This window comes from Anopheles coustani, chromosome 3 (assembly GCF_943734705.1).
Source record: "Anopheles coustani chromosome 3, idAnoCousDA_361_x.2, whole genome shotgun sequence".
In the NCBI taxonomy this organism is placed as follows: Eukaryota; Metazoa; Arthropoda; class Insecta; order Diptera; family Culicidae; genus Anopheles; species Anopheles coustani.
Window position 1 is genome coordinate 67,557,092 of NC_071288.1, and position 18,695 is coordinate 67,575,786.

The window sequence follows — 18,695 nt, forward strand, 5'->3', positions numbered from 1 at the left end:
CCGGGAATCGCCATTCGCCTTTCGGGAAACTTCAAAATTTAAACAGTCAAATCTTATAACAACTTACCTGTAACTTACCTTAAACTTTCGAATCAAAAAGGAGGGTTAATTTATTCAAATCCAGTGAATTAAACCTATTTACGGATGAGTGATTTTTTGCTCCCGGGCTGTTTCTCAGGAACTGATTTCGCTGCCAACATAAAAGCGTTGCCTAAGTGGGTCTCCAAGGGCTCGAAGTCCGGGTCAATTGCTGCCCGCTTTACTTTATTTTTACCTCCACAGCGCTACCAAAGACGCTCGGTGTCGTGAGGAGTCTTTCTTGACGGTTTCTGATGCTCGTGTTGCATTTACGGGTATATTTACTTTGCTGCGACCTTGGGGTGTTCTGTGAATACCCGATATTATGGAACAGCTGGTTCAAATCAAAGCTAAAAATTCTTACCTTTTCAACTGTGTAGTATTTTTAAGCGGAAGGAAAGACAGGCGACAGTTTTTTAATGCTCCGGTAAAAAGGGTTCGTAGATAATTTCGAACTCTTGCTCGTGTGCATCCATCTATCTTCTTCAAATTCTAACTGAGAGGAGGTTCATTGGAAGTTCCTAGAAACATATTAATAAAACAGTAATGCGCTTTGAAAAATACTTCTTTCCAAGAAAATCGTAAAATAATTAAGTCTGTAGTCTTCTAGCTTAATTTATGATTGAAGAAAAATACATTTCTTGTAGGACCCAGACAGCATTTTTGAAAGGGCGTTGTACAAACCAGAAAATATTTCACAAACAAATTAATACATTAAACGTTCTTTTCTATCTAATTGATTAAATTTACTCTGCAATACTTTTTGCCATACATTAGCATTAAACTCTATCGTCCGATATAGGATTACCCATTGACATCGTTTACACGCGGACAGAGTAGAACACGCTCGATACAAAATGCATCACGAATCGAAAAATCTTTAATCGGCTTCGAGAAAGGTGAAACGAATCCGCGAAACGTGCTCAACTTTTTTGTCCAATGCTTTTTTCAGCCCGACTTAACCAGCTCGAGGCGTAACTAATCCTTCCTTACGGATAGGTTCGTAAGCTTCGACTGGCGAATAAATCGAAGGATAATAGTTTACTTACTGGTACTCTCCATTCCCTCGGGTCGGCATCTGCTCCCATTTGCCATGAGTGGCAAGAAGGGAAAATAATTGAGAATTTCAAACGTGCCGTAACCAAGAAAAAGTATGCATAACGAGTGGCTCTTGAAAAATGGACTGCAATTGAGCCTGTCCCATCGGAAATCAATTTTCTAGTGTCTTCTTCAATGCTTCAATAAATCCAACTGGATTAAAACGGTTGAATTCCCGTTGGTCTAAGATGACTTCGAAAACAAATAGGGTTTAATAATCAAGACGGAAGGTGTTTCACAGATCAGCTTCGATTCAACTGCATTATTTTTTCAGTTAGGATGAGATAATCTTAGTGGAATATCGTTTCGGCTCATAGCACTGAGCAAACAAACAAATTTCTGTAATTTCAATAACAATTCTTGAAATAAGAGGGAGAGAACAGCCTTTTATTATTTCTATATTTAGAAATAGAATGGTATCTTCTATTCGTTCTCAAGTTTAAATTCTTTTAATTCGTTCTATAGATTAAAATCAAATATAAGATCAAGTTTTTCATGTATTTATTGCACTTATCAATTTTCTTCCAGTGCTTTGTTTTTCATGTTGTATAATATCCACCCGAGATAAGAGTTGATGTTGACGAACACAGCCGGGTAATATTTCTCTCCCCACAGCCCGAACAATCCATATCCACGAAGAAAGTGGCGCCTACGACCATTGAACGTGTGTACCGTCTGAATGGGGGCACCCGACAGAAGGTTCTCTCGGTTACGATCGGCACAAAACCGCGTTTTGCCAACTTTTAATCTAAACCGACCAGCCAAGTATAATTCCTGACAGTGTGTGATGTTGATATAGCTAGAGTTTCTAGCAACGAACGACTCAAGATCGCGTCTAAAGGATGCGTAAACCATTACGGTCGCATTGTGTGTGCGAAGCTCGGCCATCGTGGGCAGACAGATGGGAACCACATTGGATTTGGTGAAGTCCACGGGCTCGACCAGCTCGATCAAGGCTAGATCATGCGCGTATCTGGTCGCGTTATACTGTGGATGGACAGTTATGGTTTCGATTCGATATCCGTGAGCGCAGTAAGATGATCCAATGTGAACGTTGCACTCGGAGGTACGTCCTCTACCAAACAAAATGCTATACCTGCAATAGACAATTAGAAATGAACCTTAGAAAAATCCTGCTAACTCAATATAGACTACGTTACTTACTGTTGGTGGTTTCCAACAAAACAGTTTGCAGGACCAACTGCGTACCATTCGTTCAGGAGCGTTACATGGCACTTGATCCTAGTAAGGTTTTCCGCTAAAGAACTTTGAACCAAACCAATCCACGGATAGTCTAGGAAAGTTGAACTGTTGCCATCTGAATAAGAACTCACTCCACATGCTTCCCCATTGACCAGACGCAATCTTGGACTGTTGGAAACCAGATATTCACTTCTTACGGACAGGGCCGACGGATCTACGTACTTCGCAATCCACCCATGGTACCAGGCAACATCCGTAAACACGGTGTACTTTGATGCGTCACACGTCACACCATTGTCGGCACTAGGGACGAATGAAATGATTCCACGGATGAACCACCTTTCATCGTCTCGGAATAAAATTCCTCCTCCACTGTCACCGCGACATGCGCTCACATTTACACCACCCCTCGCACAAAACATGCCGGGTGTCAAAACAAGACCATAGGTTTGACGATCGCTATCCACACACGTCCAGAAATCGGCGACTTCGACAGGCGCCTCCTGAAGCTGGGTCGCCATCTTCGTGTCGTTGGTTTGGCCCAACCCCACTATGGTTCCGGTTCGTCCTACAATGGACTCTTGCCCTGCATCCATATTCCATAGGCATATCGCATTCGTAAAGTAGGTCATTGTAATGTTGACATCCAATTGAATCAGCGCGATGTCATGCGCTAGCCCATCCGGTTTGAAGTCCGGATGAGGGATCAGCTTCGCCACTTGGTACGTTTCATCCAAATGCACTGTTAACTCGGCAGCAGACATCAACCGCATCGATGAGTAGAGACAGTGCGCCGCTGGAACAAGTAAACGTATACGTGGTAACAGACCAAAAGAGCCAAGATCAGTGCAACTTACATGTGAGTATAGTTTGGGCGTCTATAATGGTACCTCCGCAGATGTAGGTGGAATTGTAACTCGTCGTTCTGTGGATGGCTGCATGCCATGGCCAATGATCGAGCTCAGCCGTGATACCATTATAAATCCTTATGTCGATGTACCCCATACGTTCGCCGCACTCCAATTTTCCGGAAGAGCACGGTATTAGTGAAACGCATATGATCATACACAACACTTCACGTATGTAGAAACTCTCCTGCCTACGCATGTTTCTAACTACGATGGACGTTATAGTCCTGAGTTTAAATCTTCGCTATAAATTATGTCTTAACGGGATGAGTGCCCAACTCACACTGCCTTACCAAGTACTCTAGTGGTAGGCGTATTCTAATGCTTTTTAATCTTTACGTACGTATCAGTGGCCGTTTTGATGAACTGCCAAGCTAGAAATACAAGTAAAGTGAAGAGCCATTAAGAGATAAGGCGTAACGTTAACGTTGTTCGCGTAGATGTGTATGCGTTGTATTGAATCAATCGACGGAATATGCAGATTCGGTGTTTGATAGAATTAGTGTTAATTTGCGCAAAGATTAAGAAAAACAAAAAAGAAATGCAATTAAAAGCCGTTTACTGACCATGTTATGCCTCAGCCCTGTTCTAGTCCGGGTTTATCGATTCCCTGGATCAGCCGATCGGTCAGCCGATCGCTGAAGATCCCTGTTTCGCATCTCGCATATTTGGCGGACTGAGCGAGAAGAAATTGAAAGTGTTCCCAACATTGTTATATTAGAATCTTTAAAGTAAACAATATTTTAAATAACAACGGATTAACATTTAACTAATGATTGTTTTATCTGCAAAACGAAGAGCTGTTCAAAACAACTTTTAGTAATAATTTGTTTAGATAAGAACAAGCTAGGTGGCATCGAAAAAAACGCAGAAGAAGAAGACCTAAGGAAAAAAAAGTTAAAAAAGGCAAAACGCGACATCATATGCAATGGAAGGATTAGTTTCAAATTGAACTAACTTCTCACTGATTCGAAATTTCCGATGTATTTTATGCTGCATAATCCGGCCCATCACAGACAAAAGAAAAAAATCGCAAATGCACAAAGATTAAAGTTACTACAAGCAAAGTCATGGAGAGATTATAAAAAAAAAGGAAATGGTAGGTTAACAGATCGCGTGACTTTTTTTCCCTCTTCCTAGCCAAGCGTACTTGCCGCAGGGGATCGGTTCCAACCGGGGATTGCCAGTCATGCGTGCCAAACTGTATCAGTATCAGTTTCAAACGAACGCCAACTTCCTGGCCTTGGGATTACTGGCTATCAATTGCTGATGAGCGGAAAGGCAGTAACTAGTATTTCCTGGGGCATTGGATTGTTATTTTTTTCGTTTCGAGTATAAAAATGGAAATGTTTCAATTGTAAAATGCAGTCAGTAGTTTGTTATGAACATTTGCATAAAGATGATTTTTTGTTAATTTTACATGATTTTATTGATCAATGAATTGGTTTCGGCTTTCCATGACATGTTTGTTAATAACTAATCAGAGATTCTTCTTCGAGTACGCCATCACCAAAGACACGCTCACCGACATCAGATCTAATAATAAATCCTCTTTACTGATGTCAGCCGTAAAAAGTACTTCCACTTATTAGAACACAACGCATTGCGGTTTCACTTTTACGAGCCTGCAAAGTAAGGGAAACCCCGTTTGTCAAATGTCGTTTGTTTTTATTTTTCCTTCTGGTTACGCTATAGAATATGGGCATTCTGCCAACACGTTTACTAACTCGTCTAAATTCCGAATCCGGAGCTTCACTTCCCGGGATGGTAATAAAATCCGTCAGCCATTTTTCAGCTTCAACATCGTCCAGCACTTCCTGCTCACTTTGCGTTTCTTTTTCGTCCGTGTGACATGAAAATCACATTTCCCATCCTATTCGGGCGAACTCAACTCGTTCAGTTCGCTTCCGTTTAATGGTCAGGAGGACGGAAGGGAGGAGGACGACCAGACCACCTAGTAGATCAAACACACCCATTGCTTCGACAGCGTGCATCCGGCGCATCACGCGAACGAAAACATTAACGACAGGGCGGTGGAAAATCCTTTGGTCGAACTCGCCGACTCGAGTCGTAAACCGATCGCGAAAGATGCACCACCGACTCCGAGCGCATTCGTCGTTCGCGCTCCGATCTCGGCGAACATGATTCGCAACTTAACGTGACCTGCTGTCGGGTTGCATTTTCCACGCGGACCACGCGTGTTGCCCGGATTCGGTTTTATTTTCTACCGGTTCCACCGCAGCTGTTTTCCTTTCCCACAACCTTAAGTTGGGGATGATCTTCTACTGGTGGCGTTCACTCCAGAGAGCTGTAAAAACCGCATCATCTTACCGGCATGCATCTCACCGGACTCATAACTCACTCATTTCCTTTAAGATTATTAGCCGCTTTTCCTTAAGGGTTTTGTTCTTTTCGTGATCTTACGTTTGAAGTCGCCCTCCTTGGGACTATAAACGCGCGAAACGGTTTATAGCTTTTTCCCCGGTTGGTTTGGCTAACCAGTCCTCGGAGAAATGCGAAAAGCGGTTGCCTTGTTCTGCACTCGCTAACCGTGAACTACATGTGTGGAAAACGGCACTCTTTCCTTTTCCAGAAAATGTGAACGGAACGAGGCTACTAAACCCCATACCAAAAGATGGATGGGTAATAAAATTTGTAAGTCATTAGTTGGGTGCTAAAATGACACCACAGAACTCCTTTGTGTGTTTCGGAGCGAATGTGTGAAATGATGGAAAAGCTGTCGGTGACGGTCCTGCCGGGAGTTGTGAATTTTTTGCCCTCCAGAGTTATTTCACATCTGCACTCTCGTTCGTTTCTTGTACGCGATGAGCTTCCAAATGTGATTTTTTCCTCATGATGTTTTATTTTTAAAGTATTTGAATCGTTTTTCCACGGTGAGAGAGGTGCGGGAAAAATTCTACTGAAACCATAAGGGGGCGCAAAAAAAATCCCGCTTGACAAAATCCTCCCAACCCCATTCGTTCGTGTGTTTTTCCCAAAGGCTCTTTCTGCTTCCACCTACATCGTTATCTTTTAAATGGAATCATCCATTTTGCAAAACCGCACGGAGTACCTCGGTCCGTAGGGAGCCGTGCCGTCCTTGCTGACCGTATTTATGACAAATGACATTGTCATTTTCTTTCCACCTCGACTGCGATCGTCGTCCCGCTGGGAATGGAAAGAGGACGTTCCCGCAGCTTTCGGTTTCCCGGTTGGAGGTGGGATGTACGGGATGAAAACCAAAAATGCAAACACGAAACCAAATTAGATACGATGGCTCTGCTTGGTTGGCGAGCTTTCGGTTTTGTGTACCGAGCTGCTGCTGCTTACACGAGCTGCTTTGCCAAAAATGTTCACCATCAAGTCGTTGATCCTCGCTAGTTGCTTGTTATTTGTAGCAGATTTACCATTGTGGCCGTAAGTATCTGGTATGTTTTGGCAGTTTCTATGTTTTTCGTGTTCTTTTTCCCACTGTTTGCCATTTTTACAGGACCTTGTTTGCGAGTGCGTCATAAACTGCCATCGATTCGTACAAAAATGTCGTTTTTTTCCCCGGTCAGGTAGAAACATTCATCTCGCATGCGAAACAGTGAGGAATCCTTGTGGGTGTTCTCTTTAAGGAAGATCGGAAACCGCCTCGCTCTTTATTCTACCGTTTCCGGTTGGGGCAGAAATTTTTCATTTCTTCGCTTTTTTTTTTTCTTTCGGAAAAACCATATGCTAAATTCCCAAAGCCCCCGAACCAGGGCTAAGGGAAATCTGTTTTATTTTCTTTCACCGACGCCGACCGTCAGCTTCCGGTCGTTAGAGCACTCACGGCTAACCCAACTCGGTCGCAAACGCTGACCAGTGTGGAAAAGAAGGAGAAGAAAATTGTTAAAACCTTCGGTAAAAGGTTTTGCGGAATGCGGCTTTCCCCCGTTGGCCTCGCTATGTAAGCATTTTCCTGTTTCGATTCCACATTCTTTGGCCAAGCCCGAGATAGAGTGTTCGCTTCACTAGATAGAGAAAACAGTTGTTTGTTTTTCCTTATTCTCTTTATGTACTAGCTTTTGATCGGTGTTTTCCGTTTGTTAAAACGAACGTATTTCAGACACTGCCGGGAAATCTTTCTTTTCGTATGTGGAAACAATAGGATTTCGTTTTCTCTACATGCACATAGCATAAAAAAGCTAAATACGAGTAAAGAAAGCAATAATTAAAATTGCACATCGTTTATAATAATCAAAAATATGTCAATTGGAGTGGAAAATTTAAAACAAAAATGGCAATTACTGCTTCGAAGCTGATAAATTATTGAGAAGAAGCTTTGACACTGAAGACTCAAGAACAATAACGAAAATCTTTTGCACTACTAAGAACTTGATACTTATGATCGAATATAATACGATTAAACAAAATTTGCAAATTTTATAAACGCTTTATCATGAATTCACTTGAATAATTGATTAAACAGGTAATGCTTCATATATATGGGACCAGTTAGAATGAAACTTGAAGCTTTCAAAAGTTTCGTGAAAGGATTTATTTCAATAAAATTGGGAATAATATTAGGCACCGTTAAATGTTATGACATTCTTGATTTTTCCAATCCATTACTTGGTATGCATTTTCCGGAACGAGTTTTCTTTAAGAACTTATTTTATATTTCCTTGTTGTGCCACCTCAGACCACCTCCCGTTGGAATATCCCCAGGACTGTTTCCCCTTTTTCAAATCAGGAATATTGAAAAACATAAACACGGAAGTTGTGCAAATTTCAATAAAAACGGCTTATTTACTTATCGCTTTGCCGCTGAGGTTGAGCAATGATGTCACCATTTCCCATGGTTGTTAGTGCCCCGCCCCCACTTTTCCGTCGTTCGGAAATGCTCATGAAAATTCATTGCTATGGCCGCGACTTTGGTGGCGCACTCGAGAGACGGACCCCAATACCTAGACCGGTTCCGAGTGAGAGTGGACTTTTCCGACTTTATTGTCGGTTGCCGTTCCATGGTAACTGCTCGGTCATAAAAGTCCTTTGTCGAATGGAAATGGACACCGGAGCGATGCTTGTGGGTGCGAGCTTTCGCAATCGGGTTCGTAGGGCCAGGGGAAAGTGCACGATCGACGTGGGAAAAGCCGTTACAAAAGCAAACCGATGCCCACGGACCTTTTGGCGAGGGAAAAATATTTATAAACAAACCTTACCTCAGGTTAAGCGGGCGGAAAAAAATAAAACTTTTCCACCTTGTCAGCCTCTTAGTGACTTTCTACCACCTACCTGTTTTGCACTGCCGGTTTGTTGCCCGGAAAAGGAAGGATGCCTTTTCTGAAAAACGTCTGGGAAAAGGAAGGATGCTGAAACCTCCAACACTCAAGCTTGGGTGCTTTTTCATACTACTTGTTTTTATTTCCAAGAATTTTTATTTTCCACCATGCCGCTCCGATTTTCTTTTCCCTCCTCCTGCATGCTCCTGTCGTTAGCAGGAAGTGGTCGTTTTGAAAGTTTTCCCACACCTACCGGGAGATTTCCACCTGCACCTTTCATAGCTTCCCAATTTTCTTTCGTTTATTTGCTTCCCTACAGGGAAAACCCTGTCAGTGTTCCTGGGAGGTAGAAAAATCACTTTTTTCGATCCTTAAACTTCAATTGTTCTACATGGCACCCTTTGTTGTTGTTGTTGTTGTGTGTTTTTGTTGGCCCCTGTCTTGGAGGAGTCGAGGGGGAAACCTGTCCGGGATGTCCCATTATTGGAGTCGTTTACCTCCGGTACTTGCGGGGCCCACGATGCGAGCAAACTTTATCCCGGCAGACGTGAAATCTTCCGGTTTTTTTTTCCCGTACCTGACATCGTCAATCCCCGGGAAACTCAATGCTCGTCCCTCCACCCTCCCAACCTCGTTTGATTGCACGAACGACCGGGAGGAAAATGCAAGTGATGAGCTGTCGTATCCGTCGGTTGGGAATATTTATTTTTTCTCCTTCCGTTGGAGCTCTACTCAAAACGATTCTCGAGTACGTCGGCCGCCATTTATCTCTCGCTGGTAACAAGGTGGGGGTAAGGGAGAAGAAAAGGATGTGATGTAAAATTTCTGCACGTCAAATTGATAATAGATGAATCTTTTCTTTTGCAGCGTTGAGCATACGACGAGATGTTCTATGCAGTGTGAAGAAATTGAGATTGATGCATTTGAAATTGCTCGTTTATTCTTGAGTGTCTCTTTTGTTTTTAATACAACGAAGTGTTCTGTGATATGTTTGACGAAAGTGAAAAAATATTTGAAATTTTGTTCATTTTATTTTTTCATGTTTTTTACTTTCCATGCTTTACATTTTGTACATCAAAATAAGAAAACTGATACGAATTGTCTTAAACAAAATCAAATATGTTCGTTATAACATATAAAATAATAAATATTAACCAATGCATCATATTGTACCATCAAAAACAGATAACAAAAAGGACATCGTAAGCTCAATTTCCTCATGTTATGAATGGTCAACATAAAAAGTGCTTTTTTTCTGTGTCTGCAAACAATAACCGGTCTGTCGCTTTCGAAATTGCTTGTCCAAAGCGTCCGAGATTGCACGATGGACGGGTGAATAATGGCCGGAGGAGCGAACGGAGTGTTTTAGAATCATTACTGTGCTAACACAGCAAAACCTAGTTGGTCTGTCCGACAGGACGCTTGCCATGTGAGTGAGTTTTCCGGCCAGAGCGACTCGATTCGAAACGTTACAAGCGAAGCCGGAAGAAACACTCGGTACAATCAGTTAAACAAATAGGATAGCAAATAGATGGCAAACATACCCACACACACAGCCAACGTCGTGCAGTGCAGGACGGAAGGATGCTTCAGGGTGGTGCATAGTTTGTTATAGACATCTCACAAGACCGTACACCGGTAGCTGAAGAAGACATTCAAACGGAACACAACCTCCGAAAAGCCGATCGCCCGGCGGAAACCTGGAATTGCATTCTAGGAAAACAGCCCGAAGATGCGAGACAGGATATGTTGAGTATGCAAGGGACGCGACTGGCTTTGGCACACAACATATCGCCGCGCACCAGGAAACCGGCCGGCGACGAGAGAGACAGCTTTCACCGATTTTTCCTGCGCACTTTCCCGGCAGCACCAGGCAGTGCGATGCGAGCAAAATGGAAAACAAGATTTATTTACATGTTTTAAATTAGATTTAAATATATTTTCCTGCAAAGTGGGCAACAACACGAGAAAAATAAAACTCGGCAAAAGGACAGCGCTGCATGATGGCACCTTTATCGTGCATGTGCAGGATCGGAGAAAATCATTCTTTTGCCCAACATTGATAAAAGTTTTCAATAGTGTACATTTTTCTGTCCATTATTGTGCGCCAAACATTGATGGGATTTTTGGGGACTTCTTTTGCCCCCCAATGATGCCCGTTTTGTGCCGCATATTCCTTCTAACAGGCGAATGCGATTTGCGTGAAAGCATCCTACCGACCTCGCCTCGGGAAAGCCTATTTCCACTTTCCTTCTTTTTCCTTTCTCTTACTTCCCTGTAGTGTACGCTTCCTTTTTCTTCTAGCCTTTCTACTAAAGCTACGAAAGTCGGTCCTCTGTCGGGGTTGCACCGACAATCGAATCAAGCTTAATCGAATCGAATTGAACTGTTTTGCAAGTTTTTGAAGCGACTTTTCTTCTCTTACGTTCGCCCACCCCCTCCCCCCGAGGGGTCTGACACCGACAGATAATGGCAAGGGGAAAATTGGATTTCATTTGGAGTTTTTACTGAGAAAAAACCAACCTCGGGGAGGTATTTGCCTAAGTCAATATTACCTGATTGATGCTTGTGAATTGAAGGGAAAAACAGAATGGTGTTGCAAGTGTTTTGTTGTATCTTAAACTTTTCAAACTAACTACTGTAAAACGATTCCGTTCCAACACATATCTTTCATTAGTTATCTTTTTTTTGTCTATGAGTGTTATTACAAAATGTTTGTTTTACTTTATTATTCAATTTTAATTGATGTGAGGTTTTCTATATCAGTTCTTTTGTGGATAATTTCTATTTTATACATTCTTTTTCTTCCACTCTCTGAATTCAACTCAACTTGCTGCTGTGTATCCTATTCTTCATACTTCAATGTTGACTTGATTGCTTTTCACCCAACTCATTTTTATTTATTGACAGTCTACTGGATAGTTGGTTAAGAATTTAATAAGAAATTTAAAAATCATTCTTTTCAAATGTTCGTTGGAATCTGAAATGAATAAATTAAATTGTCGTTCAATTCCAGTTAAAAATGAACACAAACTTTTTTTTTATTATTCATTTTTATTTTATTATTCATTAATGCTGTATTCCCATATGATTTCTACACAAAATAGAGCAGAAATAAAGTATTTCATTGGTAATTAAAACTTATTTTAACTTTCAAGTATCTCGATCTACTTTTCTAAATATATTACTTTGTTCTGCATCAACGTTTCGTCTTTGAATACAATTTTGCAACACAGTTGTATTATGCAGAAACAAATCACTCGCTCCAATCGTTTATCATTCATCACAACGGTTGACAGCTCAGTTGATGAAATGCATTTTCCCCGTCGATGAACTTTGGTGTGCCGGTTCTGGCGGATTCTTCGAAGAGCTACCGTTCCCCCCCCGGTTCTATTCCAGCATAAACATTCCACCACGGTGAACGGTCGGTCTTCAATCAATCGGCAGTAAAACGATGCAAAATGCATTTGCACTCCTGCCGATGACATATGCCATCCGGAAGCGCGAAATAAGAGCGCACATCTGTTGGGCGTGTAGTTCCGGGGCACGGGTTTTCCACCGCGTGGAACAGTGATTTCTGTTCCGCAGCCAGCGCTGCCGGCAACGCCGCCGTTAGAACGAATTCATTAGAAATGAAAATGAGAAATGATTATAATCGAATGATTATACCGTCCGTAATGCATCCCGGTACGATCACAGGCGGGCGGCACAGGGTTGTGGAGAAAAATTATGCTCCCCATTCACGGTATTGTCGCTCAAGTTTGGTCGCTGACACGCGGACGACGTCGGGTTGTGGAACGTTCGCAATCGCAATCGGTCAAAGTACTGGGCACCTTCCGCGGTGGCAGGTCATTATTCGGCGCAGATGTCACCAGGTGTCAGGCCGGTTATTTCCCAACGGATTTCCCGGAGACAAGCCGTCCCGTTACCGGCTCATTTCGTTGAAATGCGACCCTTGGAGGCTTGACCTTGTTTTTCCGGATCCGTTGGAAGCTAGCAAAGGAAATTAACTTCGTTTGCGCGGTGTCGATTCCGAAATCTGGGAGCAAATTTGCAAAACAAGCTGCGACTTCCGATTTATCCTTTCCATCCTCCGGATGATCTGGGTCAGGAGTGATTAATTAAGTTTTCTCTCTCGACCTGTGCCAGGTTAGGATAATTTGGAGGAATAACAGGTTGAATTAATGAGTGCATGATCATCTTGAATTCGTCCTCTAATTATTTTACCTTCTTCGAAAATGTTTTTAATTCGTTTTGTTTTGAACTCATTAGTTCAAAATTAGCTTGAAGCTTTTTCTCGGAAATTTTTCTATAAATTTACTCTCTTTCTCATAATAAGGAACCAACCACATTTGTCTATAAACTCACTTAGGTTCACCACTAAATACCACCACAAAAATGGTTCCCCAAAATCACTGACCTTCGCTTGTCGTAGGATTAGGATTTACTTATCCCTTCCCATTTCTTCTCCTTCGCACGGAATGTCGGTGACTTTTCCTGTCTCGAACAAAATTGAATTACATCACTTCGCAACCCCTCCCCTTCCGATCGGTCCGCGCGCAGCTGTGTCTGTCCATTTGATTGAATTTTATTTCCCAATTCGATGCGGATGCGACGGAATCACTTGCCGCATGCGAGGAAAAGTTTACTATCGAGGAATTTTCCCGGTCGTGCGATATAAGATAAGGAACTTCTGCGTAGGAATGCTATTGTTGTCAAAACTAAATTCGCTTTTCGGTTGAAATTGGTTTCCATTCGTTACGACCGCAGTTCGTTGCGGTGTTGCTTACCGAAAGCTTGTTTTTATTTTCTCTCGTGCATGGAACCGGGGTTTTCTCTGGTCTAAAAATATAGATATCTGAAATAAAGAATCCGGCAACTTTTTGACTGCATCTCGAATGTTTCACTCGGAAAATCCACCCCGGCTTTGAAGGAAACATTCCGGGATGGTTTAGCTTTCCTAGAATGCCATCCTTCTAGGGATTGAAAATGGCAAGCATCATGCTCTCGTCCATTTGTGAACACATACGTTCAATTTAAAGTAGTTTTTATCAGTTGTAAAGATAAACAGAACAGGCAGGTCCCCCTATTCTAGGAGGGATCAGTTTACCTTGAAGGAATAAACAGGACCGTCGAAAAGGTTCATCGAAAAATTACTCAGTCCGCAACCGGTCTTTCGCTGGAAATGGCTTAGAATTTCAAGTCAACGAACGTCAATCGGTACGTCCGAACTTACCGCACGAGCAGGATTATCCTTCTGCGGTAAGGGACTCCGAAACATCGGTAAATCGGTGATGTGGAAAACGTGAAACTTTTTCCAACGCCCAATCTAGCACCAAATTTTCGGGTGGAAGCAGTGAACTCTGGTGTCTCTGGTGATGATGGAAAATTCCGGCCGCCTCGGGAAGAGTTTCTACTCGGTTGGGAGTTGATCCTATTTTATGTGGTTTCGTGTTGGCCGTGGCCGATAACGGGGGGTTATTGAGGGATAGTCTCGAGGGGAGGAGATTACCTGAGGGGAGAGTGTTTTTACTGCCGGTGAAATCCTGGAATTAGGATGTTCTACAGGGGATTGCTTGGTGATGGGAATGGTGAAACATAAGATAAAAACGGTTGTAATTACATATAGTCTGAGTTTGATATTGATGCTAACATGAAAAAAACACAAAATATAGTTTCAAATTAGTCAAAGCAGAGTTTCATATGTTTGATCTTTAAATCAAAAAGTAGTTTACAAAACCATAGAAAACATCGTCAAAAACATAAGAAAAAATTATAATAATCAATATAGTGGTTCATCTTTGATCAGCAGATAAAGACACCAAGTTGACAGTAATAATTTTCAAAATACGTGCTGATCATTGTATAATTTTCTCTTCCCACAATTTATCCAAGTTCGTTTTCAATTTTGGCATCTTGTTTGAAATCATTTCCTCTGTTCATTCTTTCCCTCTGAAATCACGATCTAATTTAGTTCTTGCTGCATGTTGTAGTTATTCATTCCACAAGCTTCCCAGCAATGATTGTATTGTTGAAGTTTGCATTCCAGGAGCAAAATCTCCCGAACGGCATCCTCATTCCGCTTAGTCGAAGACTGAGCTGCATGCAATTTCTTATGAAAGTTTTACCAGTTGAATTTTCAATTATTTTTGCTTTGTTAAGCAGGAAAATTGAGTTCGCCGGTTCGGAGTATTTCGGTCGTTTTCCTTTTTAATTTAACTCTGCAATCATGCTTTCATTTAATGGTTAAAAGTCAGAAAAGCAACCAACTCAATCGAAACAACTCAAATTAGTTGGATCTGTTAGTTTCGAGTTCCGAGGATGATTTGAACCAGTTCATAATATTCCGCCAAAGTACTGGCTTGAATAATGATGAGTAAATTATTGCCTTACATTTCCCTACCTACTTGTTTATCTTTATTTGAGGAAGAGAAACATAATGTAATAATTTAGAAATAATTATCTTTTTTGTGAAATTATTACTTAAACAAACAACAATGTTCAAATGAATTGCTTTAAATTGTATAATTCTTTTTTCTCGTTTCAGGTATGTACCGAGGTGAAAAAAGCGGCTCAACCGTTCTCCGCCAAAGTGAAAACTCATTTCAAAACACACCCACACAACCCCGCAAAAAAGTATGTAAAATATGTATGACCTGCCTCATTTGTCCGTCAGAAAGCAGCACGGACGAATTATTCAGATTCTGTGCAATGGCGTAAATGTTTCCGAAGGGCAAACAAAGCTTTCACCTCAAGATACCCTACCCCTTCAACCCTCTATGCGCTCCACCAACGTACCCGCAACCCAAGGAAAAACGAACGAAGCTTTGACGTCCTTCCATTGAAAATCGGCTCTCCAGGAAGGTGGCAGTGGTAATGTTTGCAAAAAAATAAACCCACGCCCTACACTTGCGTACAAGTTATGAATAATTTAATCTTAGCATTTTCCCTCGCCCGAAACCCCTTTTGGAGCTGGCCGAAGTGAACCCTTTTTCCAAGAAATAAAAATATGAGAAAGCGAACGGACAACACGGGTTCTGACTTTAACGGTGCTTTCTTTGTCCGAGAAAATTACAGGTGCTCCGCGTTACGTTGGTGGGAAAAACAGGAAGCCCAAAATGGACGAAACACGTTGGAGTTAGTGGGTCAAACAGCATTAACAGTCAGGCTTGGTCGAAGATGTTGATGGTGGGGAAGCTTTTTGTTTTCACCCCGACGTTCAGTCCGGTAAATAATTAATGATTTTCTGGAAAGTCATCAGAATGGACAAAGTTTGCACATTGTTTATTGGCTTAAAGGGTACATTTTTTAAATATTCTTAAAGGATGGAGTAAACATCTTTAAGAGCTTTTACTTTTTGAACTAATGTGTTTTCAATTCAAATAATTTAAAAGTTAAAAAGTGTTTCAAAATTTCCTAAAGTTAGGAACTTAGAAAGAAAGCTTCACATCTAACAAGAGGAATTCCTAAATTGAAGGTAAAATTCACACCAGAACCTCCAATTCCATCAAACCTTCTTTTGTTTACTGAAAGTTGTTTATTGCCAGTCAACTCATACATCACCGTTGTTGATACAGAATCGTCGTTATCATAGGAATTGAATCGAAAGTGATCCAGAACTGCCAAAACTGTGCCCAGCAACAGGCTGGAAGTGCAATAATCAGCAAACAACAGACGCCTCGGTCCAACAAATGGTGTTCTGTACGTTGGGGCTCAAATGGGAAAAATCAATACCAACGCAGAATTCAACCGGCAATAGCCGGGCTGCTGAACACAGCATTACCGGAATGATTGATGTAATGAATGGCAAATCGACGGTTAGGCGGTGGAAGATTTATTGCTCCCGATTCATCCCTTCTTCCTCTTGGTCACATACCTTTGGAATCATCCCGTGCTGGCGTTGATTTTTCAATTAACGCTAGAAACGGTCGCTGGATCGGTTACAGCAACACTGGCCGTTCAATTTCGTGGTCAAGGATTCGTGGTTTCGGTTGAACTAAACCATTCGGAATCGCACGGCGAAGGGCTGCCTTCGATCCACGAAGCATCGCGCATTGCTGCTGCTTACATTGTTTGCCGATACGATAATCCAACATTTACGTCTCGATACAGCTGCCACTTTTCCCTCGTTGGAACCACAAATCCGTATGACGACCAATGCATTTTCCGGTGCATGCAAAACTCGATGGTAAACTTTCCACGTGTTTTCAGAACGATGCAGTATCACGAAACTAATCCGATCCGATCTATGACGCATTCAGCACCTCGTGTTTGGAAAGTTTTTGTATTTCAGTTTCCAGAGACATGTTTTGTAGCTAACGAGCTTCTTTTATCTCATGTTAACGCATGCCAGTAAGAATAGTAAACTCAAACTACAAGATAAATTGTTTTAAAAATATTGAAGAATTCTTCATCAAACTCGATTTGAATGATTGCAGCTTTTACATCACGTTAAATTTTTAATTAAATGACAAAGTGAAATGTTTCATTGAAGCAACTTTTACCAATCCGTCTTGGGTATTTATTGTGTCGCTTTGAAGCTTACAGTTTTGAAAGCTAGTCAAAGCAATCCTTCCAATACTATTTCCACTTTTTTTTTACTTTAATTTACTAATCTATTGTCTATTGTTAATTGTATTCTTACATATTAAACACATAACAAATTTGCTACTATTTCGAGGTGTGTTATAAATCATATTCCAAAGAAGCTTGTTGGTTTTGCTTCAAAATCTTGTGTGCCGTCTATTAAGAAACAGCGTTAAGAACCTTTTCTATGCATCTTTATCAATCTGATGAAAATTGAAGAAACAAACCGATGGAGATTTTTGATGCTTGACGTTGACTGCAATGGCTATCTTTTTTGATAGCCAGCTGTCATTAGTTCTAAAAAGTTTTTGCCACATAAATAAATGAAAATGTAACTTAAACATTATAGGAATATTTCATATCAATTCGTTGGGAAGCTACTTTATTTTAGTCATCAAAAACTGTTAAGAATGTTTTACACGAATTTTATTAAAAAAGATTGTACTTAAAAGGTGTGCTAAAAACGCTTGGCAGTCAACGTATTAATTTGTCTATCGAAAAATTTTTTTAGATACGAATGTTTATGGTAAAAAAACCTTATGATATTATTTTCTGTTCAAACACTCTTCTCAACACTTCCATAGATCCCTTCGTAATCTTTCCCATTCAAACAGAGGTCTACCATTTACCTTTATAAACTGCTAACGACCCGGATTAAGATGTTCCGTTCCGCTGCCTGGCGCTCGAAATTATCGACTTTACACTTTACATTTCCATAATAATGCCATTGTCAACCAACCTCACCATATGCTTCCGCGTTCGGAAAATGGAGTGCGAAAGCTCGTCGAGCGTAATTATGATAATATTATTCCAACCCGATGGCTATAGCCCAAGCCCAAGCATGCCTTCTGCCTTTTGCGAGTGTCGCTCGTCCTGTTTTCCAAAAACCGCAAAACAAAACGTCAAAACGATGCTCGACAGTTTTTCGCCCGCCGAGTAACGAGCTCATTTTTCGCGATTAGGAAAGTGAAAAGGGTGGTGCGGGTTTGTTTCTTCTTGCTCTAAGTAATGGCAAAGATGAGCATTTGATATCAATTCCGAAATGCGTCTGGTGCGGCCGAAAGCCGCTTAGGGGCAAACAAACAGACGGATGCTGTCGGTTGGGTTTTGTCGGAATGCTCGCCGGAAAAGGAAGCGGCCTCGTTCGGTCGGTGAGTAACAGATTGATCTTAATTTTTCATTATTAGCTCCACTTGGATGGGTCCTCCGGGAAATGAGGGGCAAAGAAATGGGATTCGGTGGGATCGATATCGAATCCCGGATGCCGAGATTTACTCGATGAGAAATTAATGAGCGAAAACGATACCGACCGACCGATCGGTGTGGTCGGAATGATGAATCGGAACGATGTGGTACGGTGTCGATGGTGATGTTTATGGCGCTCGTGATCCGTGGCCCGGTTGGAAGCGGAAAGTATCCGCCCGCTCGAGACCGCCACCGACCGTCGATTAGTCGATGAAGCATAATGATGAATTGAACATCGAAGACTCGTCCGTTTTCCTCCCAATTTCCCTGTTCCACTCCCCGCGGTGGTTTGGAAATCAATAAATCTGTTATCAATAATAAGTGAGTG

At 41.6% G+C, this 18,695-nt stretch overlaps 1 protein-coding gene across 1 annotated transcript in view; it reads left to right on the forward strand.

The window, feature by feature from the left end:
- Window positions 1-18,695, forward strand: part of LOC131261762 (uncharacterized) — a 173,756-nt gene that overhangs the window by 131,739 nt on the left and 23,322 nt on the right. The window lies entirely within an intron of this gene.